This window comes from Elaeis guineensis, chromosome 1 (assembly GCF_000442705.2).
Source record: "Elaeis guineensis isolate ETL-2024a chromosome 1, EG11, whole genome shotgun sequence".
NCBI classification, from domain to species: Eukaryota; Viridiplantae; Streptophyta; class Magnoliopsida; order Arecales; family Arecaceae; genus Elaeis; species Elaeis guineensis.
This window is the reverse complement of record NC_025993.2, coordinates 118188558-118206506: the sequence shown is the minus strand read 5'-3', so window position 1 is coordinate 118206506 and position 17949 is coordinate 118188558. Positions and strand designations below refer to the sequence as shown.

Below are 17949 nucleotides of genomic sequence, written 5' to 3'. Positions count from 1 at the left end.
ATGCTCCCTCTTTTATTCTCCAGGGAAAAAATATATAAAAAGCTCCAATAGTTTGCTAATCTTCTCCCTCTAGGTCAGATCTAACTAATTTATATGTTTGGATCTCTTGTAACTATATTTTCCTACATCTATAACTAGGTTGCCGTGGGTGTTCAAGCTCTTTTCTACCAAAAGTTATATAAGAATATTAGGATTATAAGAATATTCAGGTAACTATATTTTCCTTTACTAAATGGAATAATTGAGAATTATAAGAAAATCAAGATTACCATTACAAAGTACAGATCAGAATAACCAAAGAAGCTATAAAGTGAACATAACCATGGCTATCAAGTGCAAAATGATTATTTGCTCAAAATAAGTAAATAACCAATAACCACTATTGGTGCCAATCCTAATTATTTGCTCAAAATAAGTAAAAAAGAGAAAAAGAAAGTCATCATCAATGCTCAAATAAATACAAAGCGATAGAGGATAAATGTAATTACCAAGACTCTGCACAAGCTAACTGGGTGATATGAGGTCAACGCCATACCTTTTTCTTTTCCCTTTTGAATGGAAAAGGAGGAATAGGTAGTTTCCTCCCTACTCATTAATTAATTAAAGAAGTTATGTACAAGAGCAAAAGAAGTGAAGTGCAAAATGTGAAGAGGTGTCAATAAGAGAGGTGATGCACTAGGGAGGGTAGGCCATTCCACAGCATACCATGACTTTCAATTAACTTCTTACTACAAAGTGGTTCCTAAGAATAAAATATATGCAAAGCTCTTTGAAGAGTTACCTAGATGAGAAATTTCTTTCTGGTGAAAATTCTTCCATTTTGTTCTCTCCAACATAGGGCAGCATAGAGTTTATCCCTTGCTCTCCTTGATGATGACTAAAATTTTCTGCACCTCCAATAGGTCCAAAGATTATGCATATTTTATAGCCAGCCTCTTAAATTTAGCCGAATTTTGTTGGAGTTTCACAGGCTGAGTGCCAATGGGTATGTGATAGACAAATAGGAGATGCATTCCCCCCTTGATCCGTAAAGGTTGTATCCTGAGCTTCCCTGCCAACTTTACCTAGTTAGTACTTTTTCAGTATAGAATTTATTTCTAAAAGCAGGCCAGAGGAATATATTGAACTTTGCTGGAATGGCGGCGTTCCAAATAGCTTTTTTGTAGAGATAAATAAGACCTCCATTATTGATGAACTTACAGTAAGGGTCTACCGAAAAAGTTCAATTTTGAGTGAACTTCCAAGTCTGCATACCAGCAATCTTTGAAGGTCTGACAGAGGAGAGCAGAGTTCCCAACCACAAAACTTGCTACCCTAGTCAAAGGGCCCAAGAGTTTATTCTCCTAGTAAGATACCTCCAGGACTATTGTGAACTAACTAAATAGTTTGATTTTAGTGGTCTAGAATAGAGGACATCAAAAAGAAAAGATAGCAGTAATAGATTTACCTAAGAATCCTATAATCAAATATCATCACTGTTCATTACTACAGAAAAAAACTACGACAGCGGTTTCGAACCACTGTCATGTCCAAAAAAATCGCCGGCATAGCCTACGGAAGTGGTTTCGTAACGGTTACCACTGTCGCTATCACCGTAGGCCTACGAAAATCGCTGCTATATCTTCTATAGCAGTGGCTACGAAACTATTATCATATTTCAAACTACGGTAGTGGTTTTACAACCGCTGCTATAAATATACGACAATAATTTATCAACCACTACCATAGATTTTGATAATGATTGGCACAGAGCTACGGCAGCAGTTGGCACGGCTACGGCAGCAATTGTGCAACTACTGCCATAGCCTGTTGACCAACAAAAAAAAATAAAATTATCATTTTTTATCTTTTTTTTATCTGATAGACGCAGTTCAATATATAATTACTCAGACTAAAACTTGCAAGAATCAAAAATTTCACATAAAACTCAATAACAAGCACAATATTTCTCAAATACTCAAATTGTATAACTCAAATTGTATTACAATATTTTTTAAATAAAAATAAAATATATAAAAAATTAGACAAATTAAAATCCTCCTCTCCAAGCATCTCATCATCATCGAGAGGGGCTGAAGTAGGATCGGCAGGGGCTGTAGTAGGACCGGGAGGGTCGATGTACCCTAAAGCTAAAGCTCCTCCGATATATCAACCTTTTAGATCGGGTGTGCTTTCCACAAATCGGGCACGTTAGCTCACCTTTCGTGCTCCAACTCAACATTAGGGCATAAGCTGGAAAGTCGTTTATTATCCACATAAGTGCCACGCGCATAAAAAATGACTCATTCATCAAAGCATCAAAAGTTGAAAAATTTTGAATGCTCCACAACTATTTCAGCTCTGTAATAAGAGACTGCAAATAGACATCAATGTCATTTTCTATCTCCATCGGTCTAGGGATGAGTATTGTTATGAAAGCAAAAGATTTTTTCATACACATCCATGGTGGAAGGTTGTAAACATGAGTAACATTGGCCATACACTATGGTTGGTATTCATATGCTTGAAGAGGTTGAAACCATCACATGACAAGCCCAACCTCACATTGCATATCTTTTGTGTGAAGTCGGGATATATTTCATTAAACTTTTGCCATGCCTCTCTATTGGCTGGATGCCTCAATATATCATCTTTTGTTCGCTCCTCTTCATGCCATCTCATGTCCTTCAATGTCCTTGTCGATATAAACAACTTTTATAGTCTCGATATCAAACAAAAGTGCCACATCAACTTTTGAGGAATATGGATCGATGTGCCATCTTTGTTCTGTTTCCATCTTGATACACTATACCTCGTGCACTTATTTCGGTTGACATCTTCCGTCTAATAGAGCATGCAATCATTAGGGCATGCATGTATCTTGTTGTAAGTAAAGTCCAACTGCTCAATAATCTTCGATGTCTCATAAGTATTCTTTGAGATTTGTGCATTGTCTGGAAGAATATCTCCCAAAAGTTTTAGTATACAGTTCACTCCATTATTATTGAATCCATTAGAGCATTTCGCGTGATACAACCGGATTAAGAACTCAAGTTTTATCATCTTTTCTCATCCGAGATACAACGAAATATTAGCATCCCCCATCAACTTATAGACCTTCTCCACATCCTCATTATTTGTCATTCTACTAACTATGAGATCAGACATGAATGTAGATGCACCGTCATTGCGGCCAATAAACAAAAAGATATCACGAACCATTTGTTTCACTCTTCCATCATGTTAATCGCCTCCTTGCAGTCTACACTCACCAAGTTGATCCCAACAAATTTCATAGTCGCATTTAAAGCCATAAATAGTGAGGTGAGCATTTACATCTTGACGAGGTAGCTAAGGCCCATCCATACACTTCTTACAAAGACATTGGATAAGTCCATGGTCTCTGAATTTCTCTATAACAAAATCAAAAAACTTTTGAAGTCCAGTCCTATATTCTGGTAAGAGCCTACTCAACTTTATCTACCCCTTATTCATTATAAAAATGATGATATTGTAATTAAATCATGTGTGAAAATAAGACACAACACAATAACATCAAGTAATTTGATAGTAATTGTTCATAATTTATGCACACATACCAATGCTTAGAGTTCATAACATCATTACATAGGCAAAACAAAATATGTTATTTCAATCATGACAAGTTGAAAAGGACTAACCAAATATTGTATGCATTATAAACAAATATTTGAAGGAATAAAAATACATTAAATATCATTTTTAGATATGTAATAAATGCATTCTATCATCAACTAATAGATAAAGATAGGTCCCATCTCATTCAAAAAATACATTAATTCTATAAGTCCATTAGAGTAATCAAACGATATACAATAGAGGCTGAAAAAAATTTCGATAGTATTTTTTTTTAATTCTTTCGTGTTGGAAGAACAAAAGAAAAATCCTATCCAAAATTTTTTTCGAACCCTCAGCATACCATTTGATTACTGTAATGACCTATAGAATTACTTGTATTTTTCAAACTGTCCACAGTAGACAATCAATTGATCAATGTACATAATTCTTTCATCCATACAAAAATAAATAAATATACAGGCACATTAGAATATGTACATCAATCAACTGACAGATCTATTGCTCTATGCAATATAAATTTTATTAAAATTAACACGTAATTAATGCTGTCTGGCACCTTCCATCGATCTGAGTGCACTGGACGCACGAGGGCTAGATGCATTGGATGCTAGCTGTGACCCAAGGCTCGAGTACGTAGGGCATGCCCAGGCCCCATATTTGCAATGCTGCCCGTACTTTCCCATTGGTACGGCACAGAACCCACCAGCATGGCCTAGAACCCATCAATATGGCCCAAAACCCGATGGCTCAGAACCTGTCAGTCCAGAATCTGATGGCATGGCCCAGAATCCATCAGTACAGTCTAGAACTCATCAGCATAATCCAGAAACCAATGGCCCAGAACCCGACGGCATAACCGACAGCCACTGGCATGGCCCAAAACCCACCGACGGGGGTTGTCTTTAAATATTATTATAAAATAATTATAAATATTATAAATATTTATAAATGATTATAAATATTATTATGAAATGAAATGAATAAAAAAAAAGAAAAGTCATACTTGTAGTTGCGAGGAGGGGGGCCGTGCAGAGCTGCAGGGATCGCCAGCGGTGGTGCTAGAGAAAGGCGGCAACGACCGGGTGGGATTCAGGGCCAAAAGGGGCCGGGGCGGAGGAAGGGGGCGGTGCTAGGGGAGGGGGGCAGTGCTAGAGGGAGGGTGGTGGCCAAAGGGGGCTGGGGCTGAGGGAGGCGAGGCGTGCGGCCAAAGGGGGCCAGGGCCGAGGGAGGGGGCGGCCACAGGGGGCTGGGGACGAGGGAGGTAGGGCCAAAAGGGTCCGAGGTGGTGCTAGAGGGAGGGGGCGGCGGGCCGGCCAGGCTAGCGGCAGGGACGGGTAGGGTTTCGGATAGAGAGGACAGAGGGAGAGGGGCCAATGCATGAAATGAAGAAGAGAGAGCATGATTCGAAAGAAATTCATAGACCTATGGCAGCGGTTTTCGAAAGCCGTTGCTATAGATCTATAGCAGTGATTTTTGAAAATCACTGCAATAGATATTTAGGGACCAATAGCAGTGGTTTTAAAAACTATTGCAATATACCAATTACAGCGGTTACAAAGCAATTGCTGCTATAGGGCCTAAATATAAATTTTTTTCATTTTTTTCTCTGAATATGATAAAATTTTAAAATTTAAAGCTCATCTTCACCATTTATTATCTAAATAATTATCGTTAGAATATCGTGACAATAGATCATCTCGATCCGATAGTCCTAGCTATGTCGATCAATAAAATTCGATATCAACAGTCGTGAATGATCATGTGATGATCTTATAGATAGAGACCATCGATAGATCCAAAAATTTAGAACGATGATCTTAGTGATATTTATAGCATACTATCAAAATTTTACTTCAATCAGACATCATTATTATGATCAATTTAACACGGAATGATTTCAACCGTTAAATAAAAAATGAGTGATCAAAAGATCAAACGGCATCTGATTATAAGATATTTTTTTAGATAAATAATTTTTGCTACTATTTTAATCATTTATACAGTAATGATTGTAAAATTCAAACCGCATGTATACGAACCATCCAAAACTATATGTTTCTTGATACTCATTATTAAAATCTTTAAGTAATTTTGCTTGTACTTTTGTAAGATTTGCTTAACATGGATAGTTTACTATCATATAAATAATTAAAATAATAATAAAAATTATTTATCTAAAAAATTATTTTATAATCGAACGTCGTTTGATCTTTTGATCACTCATTTTTTATTTAACAGCTGAAATCATCCCATACTAAATTGATCATGATAATGATGTTTGATTGAAGTAAAATTTTGATAGTATATTATAAATATCATCTAGATTATTATTGTAAATTTTTGAATCCATCGATGGTCTTTATCTATTAGATCATCACGCGGTCATTCGTGACCGTCAAAATCAAATTTTATTGATCGATATAGCTAGAGCTATCAGATTGAGACGGTCTTTTTTGACGATACTCTAATGATAATTATTTAGATAATGAACGATGAAGATAGATTTTAAATTTTAAAATTATACTATATGTAGAGAAAAATATAAAAAAAATTATATTTAGGTCCTATAGCAGCGGTTGCTTAATAACCGCTACTACAGGTCTATTGCAACGGGCAAGTAACCACTGCCATAATGATATAGTAACAGTTATAAGTAACCGATATCATATGTTTGAGATAGGACCGTGATTATATGTAACTACTGCTATAAGTCGAACTTATGGCAGCAATTATGAGTAACCGCTATCATAGGTCTAACCTATGGCAATGGTTATGAGCAACCGCTACCATAAGTCTATTATATGACAGTGGTTAATTAACCACTGCCATATCTCAAGTCTATGACAGTAGTTATACGTAACCGCTGCCACAGGTCGAACCTATGGCAACAATTATGTATAACCGCTATCATATTTTTAACCTATGACAGTCGTTATGTATAATCGCTGCTATATTCGATCTATAGCAGTAGTTATAAATAATCACTACTATAGATCCCACCTATGACAGTGATTTCTTATAACCACTACTATACAAGCTATGACAACGATTTTCGAATCACGACGGTAGTAAGCACTGCCATAGACTCTCACTGTAGTAGTGGTTCCTTAGCTTGAAGAATAGATAATTCTAAAATGTATCCAGTTACTTCCTGACCTCTTTCTAAATAATAGAGAGATTTTTGGAGTATTTCTTCATTCTCATCCTAAGTCTTTTTTTTACATAATATGCATTTTTTATTTGTTTCCACCAGATAGAATCTGATCTTAAAGTGAATTTCCATGCGCACTTTACAAGAAGAGTGAGATTCATTTGATCAATGTTGTTTATACCCAAATCTCCCTACTTTAGGAGCAAAAATGGTATGGATATTATCCGTTTGGATCCATTTTTATATCTGAATCAATCCAGATATTGACAGAAATTTGAGGATCTGATTAATATCCATATCCATATCTATATCCATCAAAGAAAAATAAATGTGGATATAGATAGACAACTATCCAATCCATATCCGAATATCTGAATCTACATATAATTCTATATAATTTTATATAATATTTATTAATTTTTTTAAAAAAATATACAACCATATAAATATATCATTAACTTGATTTATCATCTATTTAATAATATCTTTGATTATATAGTCATAAAATTTAATTATCTAAGTTATATCTGTAATTATATCCATACTTTCAATATCTGAATTACATCCATATCTGTTTAAAACAAATATGGATATGAATTTTTGCATCCGAATAATATCTATGTTCGTATATGTATTTGTCAAACAAAATAAATATGGATATAGATATGCTGGTATCCGATCTATATCTGATCTGATTTCAGCTCTATTCCTACTCCTTAGACCTATACACATTGTCCCAATTAATAAGACAGTGAAACCCACTAACAATCTCCCTTCCTTTCCATATAAATGTCTGATGCATGTAATCAATCCTATTTATCACTTATTTTGGAGATTTAAACACTAACATATAATAGGAAGGTGATGTTGACAAAATTGAGTTAATAAGAATTACTCTACCTCCCTAAGATAGTAATCTCCCCTTCCATGTGGCCAATCTTGCATTAATTTTCTCTAGCACGGGCATCTAGTATTGTTTCGAAATCTTTTTGCCACAAAGCAGGAGAACCAAGTAGGTGGAAGGAAGTGAGCCTTTTTTTACAATGCATCAAATAGGCGAATCTACAGGCTTCCTCTTCATCCATATTCAGGTAAACAATGGAGTTCTTATGGAAGTTTATTCTCAAAGAGGTGCCTTCAAATCCAAGCAAAATAGCTTTGGCTACCAAAATACTAGTCAATCTTACTGGCACTAAATAACAATGTATCATCTACAAGTAACCCCAGTGATCCAGCTTAGTTAAGTAATATAGAAAGTACATTTGTCACCAAAATGAATAGAGCAGGTGAAAATGAATCTCAATTGCCTTAATCCTTGTCCACATTTGATTCATTTTCGGGATATTCCATTCACCATAAGAGCTACAAAAGTAGAAGAGAGTAGGCGACATATACAATCCATCCATTTTGAGGGGAAGCCTCTATCCTATGATACAGCAAATAAGAATTCTCAATTTATCTTATCAAATACCTTCTTGAAGTCTAACTTGCACAAAATTCTTTTCTGTCTTGTTCTTTTGCAGTAGGTATTATCTTATAGGAATTGAAAAAAATTTCAATAATTAACCTCCCTTTCACAAAAGTTGATTGTAATTCAATTAATACATATGAGAAAAAAACTTAGCAAGCCATTCAAATAGCACCTTGGTGATGATCTCATAGTTGTTCAATAAATTGACAAGTCATAGATCCTTAGGAGTGAAAAAGCCTTCTTTTTTTGGGATGAATGTAATGTAGGCAAAGTTCAACAGATGCATCAAGAGTACCCTTGAGGAAATCATCAAGCAACACTACAAAATCATCACATAGAAGGTCTCAGAAGCTTTTGAAGGAAGCAAATGTGAAGCCATTTGGCTCTGTAGCTTTGAACACATCAAATGAGAAGACTACACTTCTGATTTCGTCCACTATGAATTCTTGCATTAGATCATTCAAGTTCACCAGTAGGTACCATAGAGTAAGTTCCAATTGATGGAAAATTTTGGGAACACGGTGAGGCCTAAGAGATTCTTGAAGTAAGAAGGTGGAGGGAGACGTTATCTTGACTATGATACTCTATGCCTTCATCCAAGAGAGAGAGACAATATGATTTCTTCTTTTCCTTTCAGAAGCAATTTTATGAAAGAAGAATATGTTCTTGTCCTCTTCTTTGAACCAGATGATTTTAGCTCTTTATCTCCATTGTATCTCTTCCTTATGGTATAGCTTATCGAGGGATTGCTTTGGTATTCTCCTTCTATTAAATTCATCTATGCTTTTTTTTTTTTATCAATAATATTTACATCATGCAACAACTTTTCTTTTAGTTCTCTGTTTGTGGTTTTTTGGGAGAGTAACCAAGACTTGAGAATAGATCTGACTTTTCTCCAATTCTACACCTAGGCTGCTATCGAGTTAGGTGCACCTCTAAGGTCAAGGTCAAGGTCATACTTAAGATTTTTTTTAATAGAAATTAACTGAACAATTTATCATGCTCCAAATTTGGGATATAATATAGTCATGCTACTGAGAGGTGCAGTCCACAATAATATGAAGCCAACCAATTGTAATCAGCTAAAATCCATTAGAAGTAAAATATAATAAAAAATTTAATTCCATCATTCATCAAGTAATTAAATAAAAATTAGTTTCCAGCATCTAAATCCAAAATCAAATATCAAAATCCATGTCTCAAAATTTATAAATAGTCAACTATAAGTTCATGATCCAATAAACTAAGTTTCAGCTTCAAAACTTTTAAGCTTGCTATGCTGATCCCTAAGCTTGGATCCTCCATCATTTCTAATCTTATTTCGCTGCATAAGAAAAAGAAAAATAAAGAGATATGAACTGTACTAGCTTAGTAAGTAAAATCTATACTTCTTTTCTGCATCAAGCATAAGATTTTTTCATCATAATGTAATATTTAGAAAATAATAAATATTAAAAAATTAAATATTTCATAGAGCATAAAATAAAATAAGTTATAAAGATAATCATGTGTTCATGCATAAATCATGAACATTTCATAAACATGATTCGTAAATCATTCTTGTCATATGTTTATATCATACTTTAAAATCTTGCTCGCAGATATTCGTACTATGGTCAATTTATACCTATAACAGGATCAGTTTTCTTAATAAACAGAATTTTTATTTTGTATACCAACTTTATATCCATTGATAGGGTCTGTGTTCTTATAGATGCTAGCTCCAAATATCGATATTCCCATAGAGATTCATTCATAGCTATTTGACAGTCTTTGAAATTTTTATATCTTTTTCTTAAAACATACGTATATATAGACTGAAAAATAATAAAGTTCATACTTCATAAATATGTCATTTTTATAAAACATATTCATAAAATCACTTGTCACAATAAAATATACTTTTTCATATCTCATATGCTGATCTTTATTTTATAAAAAATATGATTTCATCAGTAATAGATCATTTGTATAGAAAATATGATAATTTAAAAATAAATAAGAAGAATAAGATCTATTTATCTTGATCATCCCAGATCTTTAGACTTCATTAGAAAAATTTATCAAACCTATTTAATATATTAAAAATATAATTAATTTTTATTTGATAATTTTAATCATAAGAAAAGAGTACTGTAGCTTGGATGATCGGTCCATTAGACTATTCGGGCATCGGGGCAATTTAGAGCCTCTTAGTCGAAGATCATATTTAAATGACTTGATTAAAGAATTATGAAGCACAATTAGATTAAGACCAAGATTGATCAACAGGATTCATCAATAATAGATTCCAAAGATACTCGATATGGCCAGCATAATCAATTCGATAGGCTGCATGAATATCAAAATAGTTTCAAATCTCTTTGAAAAAATTATCTCAAGTTCATACTGGGGTCTATGAACCAGATAGAGAGAGAAAGAGAGAGCATAGAGAGAGACATAAAAGAGAAGGAGAGAGAGAAGAAAGAGAAGGAGAAAGAAACCCTTCTCTCTCTTTTTCTTTTTTTCTTTTTCTTTTTTTCTCTTCTTTTTCTTTTCTTCTTTCTTTCTCTCTTTCTTTGGCCAAACAAAAGAGCAAAAAGGGGGTGGTGGCTAGTCACTAGAGGACCAGTGATGGATGGCAGTAGCAAGCGGCTAGCCGATCAAGAAAATTATGGTAAAAAGCCCAAAAATCAAGGGATAGAGGGGGCTTCATTGTTCTTCGACCATTGGCTGCTTGCTAGTGGCCAAAAACTCGCTGTAGAGGGTCGTGAAGAGGCCGGGGTATGTACTTGACTTTAAACTTGGCTCCAAAGGAAGGCAACGTCAGTGGGCGAAAAAAGAAAAAGAAGTATTAGAAAATAGAGGATTCTTTCTTTATAGTTTTCTAATGAAATCGATGTCCGGCAATAATGCCAAATACCATGGAAAAAAGGGAAATAGGGAGAGGAGATGGGATCAAGACTTATCTTGCACTCCGACGACATCTTCGACCTCGATTTTCAGCAAACACAATGAAAGGAAGATTGGTGAAACAAGGAAGAGAGGAGGAAGAAGAGAGGAGGGTCGGGCTCATCATGGGATCCTTTGGAGGGGGGAGGGGAGAATTTATAGAGGATTTCTAAGATTTTTGACAACCTTTATGAATTCGATTCCTAATCGGATTCAATCAGGAAGAAGACTCCCATCGGGAGTCTTTGTTCCTCAATTTTTTTTTCCTTTTCTTTTCTTTGAGAGCCACTTTGAGAATCGTGCAGTAGATCAGGTTATTATATTCTATCCTCCTTAAAATAGTTTCATCTTTGAAACTTGGTATATCTTCATTTTTAAATTGGTGAGGATACTTTGTCTTCATATCATCTTTACCATATTTTAGACCAATTTCCATCAATCCGAGCTTCCCTATCTAAAATGATCGATTCTTAAATAATGCATCGGTGAAAATAATTTTTCTTAAGAGAAGAGATAACATGTAATGGCTTATTCAATTCTTTAAATATGTGGTTAGATTTGGAAGATAATAAGGAATGGAAAAATTCATAATCAAATAGCACATGAGCATCATGGGTTGATTAGAATGGTACCATGACTACTTGATCGCTTGCACTGGCATCTAGTTGGATCAAAGTGAATATTTGTGTATTTTCTTATTATTTATAATCTGCTAGTTTGAAAGACTTTGAACTATCTTTTTTCTTAATAGAATAATCTCATGCCATATGTTCTACTCTAGTGCATGAAAACCATACTCCATCTTTTTAAGATAAGGTCCATAATGATTTTTGCCATAATATTCACAGATCGTAGTTTTTTTATTATTATTTGAGTTATTAGTAAAATTTTATTATCGATCATTTAGATTTCTTGCTGGTCTCAGTCTCTTTTTGTTACTCCTCTCTTGTTTCAATCTTTTTATCTCACATTCTACTTTCAAAGATTGTTCCAGTATATCTTTATAATTATAAAAAAGATACTCTAAGAAAACTGACTATTAGTGATGACTATTTACCATCACTAATAGTCATTTTATCATCGTTAATACTATTAGTGATGGCACATCGTCACTAAAAAGCCGACGGAAATACCCTAGTCTCTAATTACCATTATTAGTGATGGTAATTTTATCGTCGCTAATAATACCATCGCTAATAATTTTTTAATTTTTTAATTAAAATTTTTAAAAAAATTATTAACAATGATCTGACTGTCACTAATGCCATCATTAATAATTTTTTTATTTTTTAATTAGAATTTTAAAAAATATTAGCCACGGCATAGCCGTCGCTAATACCATCGCTAATAATTTTTATTTTTTTAAAAAAATTTATAATTAAATATTTTAAAATTTATTTTATAATTATTTTTTAAAATCTATTATAAATAAAATAATTATTATTTAATATAATTATAAATAAAAAATTAATTATATTATATTCAAAATATAAATTATATAATTTTATAAATCTATTTTATAAGTTTAAAAATTATATATATCTAAAAAAATTATGTAAGATCCTCCTCATCCTCTTTCTATTTCAGTACATCCTCTCCAACAGCTAATGGATGAGAGCTGGATATCTCAGCATGTTATAATAAATAAAAATAAAATATTATTAATAAATTTTGATATGAAAGTGTATATATCAATACGATGATGTATATTTTGATACGCTACTTTGATTCTCGAATAGATTATTTTGATATATTTCATTCGATGATATGGAGCTATAGACACTTCTGGCCTATCGTTTGGATGGTTAGATTGAATTATTACCCCCAAAGTCTTCTTCTTGGACTCAAATTTAAATATACGAAGTTTTTAAATATAAAAATTTAAAATAAGTAAAAAAAATTATTAATAGACTTACCTATTATGATAACTATGATAACGAGTCTAACTAATCGCGCAGATACAGATCTTGAAGAATCTCAACAACTGTATCACAGATGGTATCTCGAAAGCTCTAAGGTCACGAACGGTGTTCCAGTTGCCGTCGTTAATGCCGTCGCTAATGTCATTACTAATATTTTTTTAAATTATAATTAATTTTTTTAAAATCTATTTTAATCATAATAATAAATAATTATATTTTTTAAAATCTATTATAAATAAAATAATAATTATTTATCATAATTATAAATATAAACTTAATTATATAATATTAAAAATATAAATTAGAGTCGACCTCAGAAAGATTGGAGTCGACCCCGGTTCGTTGGTATGAAAATGGCATACAGAGGGGACACCCCATGGGATGACCCTTATGCCATGGGTCAACCCCTGTTGAACAGAAAGCACAGACAGAAAGTTGATTTTTTCAGAACCCAGGAGAAGTCGACCCCTGAAGAATTGGAATCAACCTCAAAGTGGATGGAGTCAACCCCAAGGGAAATGGAGTCGACCCCAAGCATGGGACAGGCTATAATTTTTATTTTATTATTTGAATATCTTAATTTCAATGTAGCTTATTACATTCACCTCACAACTATACTAAGATTAAGTTAATTCCAAGTACATACTTGTTAAGAGTTTAAATTTAGTTAAAATTTTATAAAAATTTAATTCATCCCCCTTCTTGGATTGCTACCTTTAGACAATAATATTTTGAAATAGAGATATATATTTCGATATACTACTCCGATTCTCAAACAGATGCATATTTAGATTAAATTTTTCTCCCTAGATTCCCTTTCTGAATTCAAGCTTAAACATGTGAAACTTTTAAATATAAATATTTAAAATAAATAAAAAAATATATTAATAGACTTATCTCTTCATCCTCTGTCGTCATTTTTCTCATCTTCCTCCTGCTCCTGTGCATCCTCTCCAATAGCTAGTGGATGAGAATCGGATATTTCAGCATCCTATAATAAAAAAAATAAAATATTATTAATAAGTTTTGATATAAAAATGTATATGTTGATACGGAGATGTATGATTCGATATACTATTATGATTCTCGAACAGATTGTTCCTATACATTTCATTCGATGATATAAAGCTATAGACACCTCTGGCCCATCATTTGGATGGTTAGATTAAATTTTTGCCTCATAGATCTTATTTCTAAATTATTAATAAGTTTCGATATGAAAACATATATATCGATACAGAGATATATATTTCGATATACTTCTTCGATTCTCGAACAGATTATTTTTACATATTTTATTTAATGAAATGAAGCTATAGAAACCTCCGACCCATCATTTAGATGGTTAGATTAAATTTATACCTCCTAGATCTCATTCTCGAATTATTAATAAATTTTGATACAAAAATTTATGTATCGATATGGAGGTGTATATTTTAATATACTACTTTGATTCTCAAACAGATTATTTCTACACGTTTCATTCGATGATACGGAGCTATAGACACTCCTGACCCATTATTTAGATGGTTAGATTGAATTTTTACCTCCTAAATCTTATTTTTAAAATATTAAATGATATCATATACGCTTTAATATCTTCTTAATTTTTAATAATTATAATTTATTAGTAGCATCATCACAACAACCTATCATGCCTACATCAATATACTCTACAATGATATTTAAGGTACCTTCTGAACTTGATTTCTCTATTTTCTATATTTTATCTGATTTGAACACCTTTTCTTTTTTCTTGCCTATTCCTTTTTTTAGTTGAGATTTTAGAACTAAAAGCAAACTCTACAAAGCTATTGAAACTGCTGAAAAGAAAACTTCATCTGCTCGGTTTACATTGAAAGAAAACTGACTTTTGACCCTAAACCTTAGATATTTAGGCAATGTTGCTAAAATGGGACAGAATGAACAACCTAGATACATTAGGCCATAACAGTGGTATTTTTTTTTTGTCACCATACAGTGTTCAAACATACAAGAGATGCCAACACAAACACTAGTTCTGCCTTCTTTTACTGTGTGCATGTGGGTGGGGCAGGGGGAGGAGGAGTGAAGTGGTATATGGATGCAGCATCTCCATGAGTGAGCATCTTAACAAATTGACATCTAAAAAATAGATACAAGAAGAAAATATACTAGAAAAATTATGTATAGACATGCAATCAAGATAATAAAATGGCACTAACTGACAAAAACCAATTAGAATGATTATAAAAACTATAACATAGTTTCAACATGTAAAAGAGAAACAAGCAAATCATTAGATGCTAGCATTAACAGAGATGGATTTAATGACTTGCTAGTTCATGCATGCTTTTGATGCAATAAATAAAAAAAATAAAAAATAATATATATAAATTGATGCTTAACACATCATAATTAATTGTTCCACATCATCCGATATTAATACCTAAAATTAGTGAAACATAAAGTTAACATGAATATCTGGGGAGTAAAGTTTATCCTTTTCAAGGTCATCAGGATCGGCATGGATAATAATAGCCCTTCCAATAATGAAATTTGGTCCACTGAGATGAATCTGCAAAAGAGAATAAATATGAAAGAGTTTAAAGGTAGAAAGAATAATATCTCATTGAAAATATATTAAACATAAGGAAAAAGTAAATAACCTACTTGTCAACAATGCTAAAATTAACAGTCCCTAAAACATCAAACGAAAACCACATAAACATCTAACCAAAACCACATAAACATCTAATATTTTAGTAACCAGCTATGCATAATACTTCAGTAAATCTGCTCAAGCATAAGTAAAATACTACTTGTAATACCAAGTTGTCATTTTTAAATGTTATGGAAACAATAATGCAGCACCATAAAGTAGCCATGACAAATAGATCATACCATCTTCACCAGCAATCACATTTTCAAGATCACCAGCATGGATTCTCATCTTCAGGTGTCTCATGTTCCTTCCTAATAGGATTAAAATGCGGTCCTGTATTTGAAAAGAACATTAGAATAGCCCATAAATCAAGCAATTCAATCACAAATAATGTTGAATATCAAAACAAGAGCTCGCTACTAGTAGACATGCAACCATTGATGGTGTCACCAAGAACATGAACATAGAATCCATGAAGCCGTCGCTTGAGCCCAAAGATGTTTGCAATTATCTTAGTAGGATCGCGATCGAGGTTCGAGGAGGTGGAAGACAGTCAGGGGCTCGGGGAGGCAGGAGGCTGCTAAGGGCTCGAGGAGGCGAGAGGCTACTGGAGGCTCGGGGAGGTCGCTGGGTGCTCACGGTCGGAGCCTCGGAGAGGTGGGAGGTGGCCAGACTCTCGCGGTCGGGGGCTCGGGGAGGTGGGAGGCAGCCGGGGGCTCCCGATCGGGAGCTTAGGGAGGTGAGAGGTGGCTGAGGGCTTGAGAAAGCGGGAGGCAACCGGGGCTCGATGAGGCGGCTGGGTGCTTATGGCCGAGGGCTTGGAAAGGATGGAGGTGGCCGGGGGCTCGAGGAGGCAGGAGGTAGCTAGGGGCTCGCAGTCGGAGGCTTGGGGAGGTGGGAGATGCTCGAGGCCTTGAGGAGGCGGTCGGATGCTCAGGGACATCGGATCTGATGGCGCAGCAGGGGAAAATGGAGATCAAAGGACTAGAGGTGGGGGAAAGAGGGGGGCGGCGGGGGGACCGGAGGTGGGGGAAGAGGGGGTGGGGGAAAACGAGGGTGCACGGGGAAGAGAAAAAATTTCTTTTTGATATAAAACTATTAGCGACAGTATTTTCTGTCGCTAATGTCGTCGCTAATACTTTTTTATTTTATGTTTTACTTAATAAACTATTAGCAACGATATTTTTCGTCGCTAATACCGTCGCTAATAGTTTTAATTTTTTTTTAAATTTATAATTAAATTTTTTAAAATATATTTTAATTTGCTAATAGTTTTTATTTTTTTAAAAAATTCATAATTAATTTTTTTAAAAAATTTACCTACCTTGTTGTAAATCCAAGGTCGGATCATGCACCGTCGGATCGGCGGCCAACAGAGCCTCGAGGGGCATGAGGAGCTGTAGTGGTGGGGGCAGGGTCGGCAAAGCCACAAGAGTGGTAGTGGGGGGTGATGAGGGAGAAAGAAAGAGCGACGGTGGGTGATGAGGGATGGCCAATCTATAGGTTGGGGCGGTGGGAAGGGGCCGGGTGGGAGGCGAAGTGGAACAAAGGAGCAGCAGTGATGGAGGCAAGGGGCGGCGGATCTGGGGGTTGGGGCAGCAGGAAGAGGTCGGATGGGAGTTGACGGGGGAGAAAAGAGGGGGACCGAGGGGTGGGGAGCTTCGAGAGGCTTCGGGAGAGGTCCAAAAGCAAAAAAAAAAGGAGGGGAATGTGGAAAGGAAAGCACCTGAGAGAGATGACGGCAAGGTCGATGCTAGTGACGATGGAGATGAAAGTGATGGTAGACATCGATGGAGGTGGTCGCGAGGAGAGCAAGGCGAGAACCTTTCAGATGACTCAAGATCAAAGGCAAAAAAAAAAAATAATGCACCATCTATCCACAGAAGAAAAAGAAAAAAAGATAGTACCAGGGGGAGTCAGAAAAGGATTCACCTATCTTGGTGCAAATCCAAGGTTGGATGATGCACTGCAACGATCGATGGTCGGCAGAGCCCGGGGGGCCTAAGGAGCTACGGGGCCGGGGGCGAGGGTGGGGTTGGTAGAGCTGCGGGTGCAGCGGTGGGGGAAAAGGGGGGAGAAAGGAGGAGTGACAGTGGAGGTCGGGCAGAGGAGGTTGTGAGCTCTAGCAATGCGACGTGAGCAAGGAAATGGGGAGAGGGTCGAGGGGCTTTGATCAGTCGCCAGTGGGAGAGGTAAAAATCGAAGGTGGGGAGAGGTAAAAATCGAGGTGGGG

The 17949-nt window shown here is 34.9% G+C and overlaps 1 pseudogene; it reads right to left on the bottom strand.

Annotated features, from left to right (window-relative positions):
• Positions 1 to 13973: 13973 nt before the first annotated feature.
• Positions 13974 to 16659, bottom strand: LOC109505463 (superoxide dismutase [Cu-Zn]-like; annotated as a pseudogene).
• Positions 16660 to 17949: the final 1290 nt, after the last annotated feature.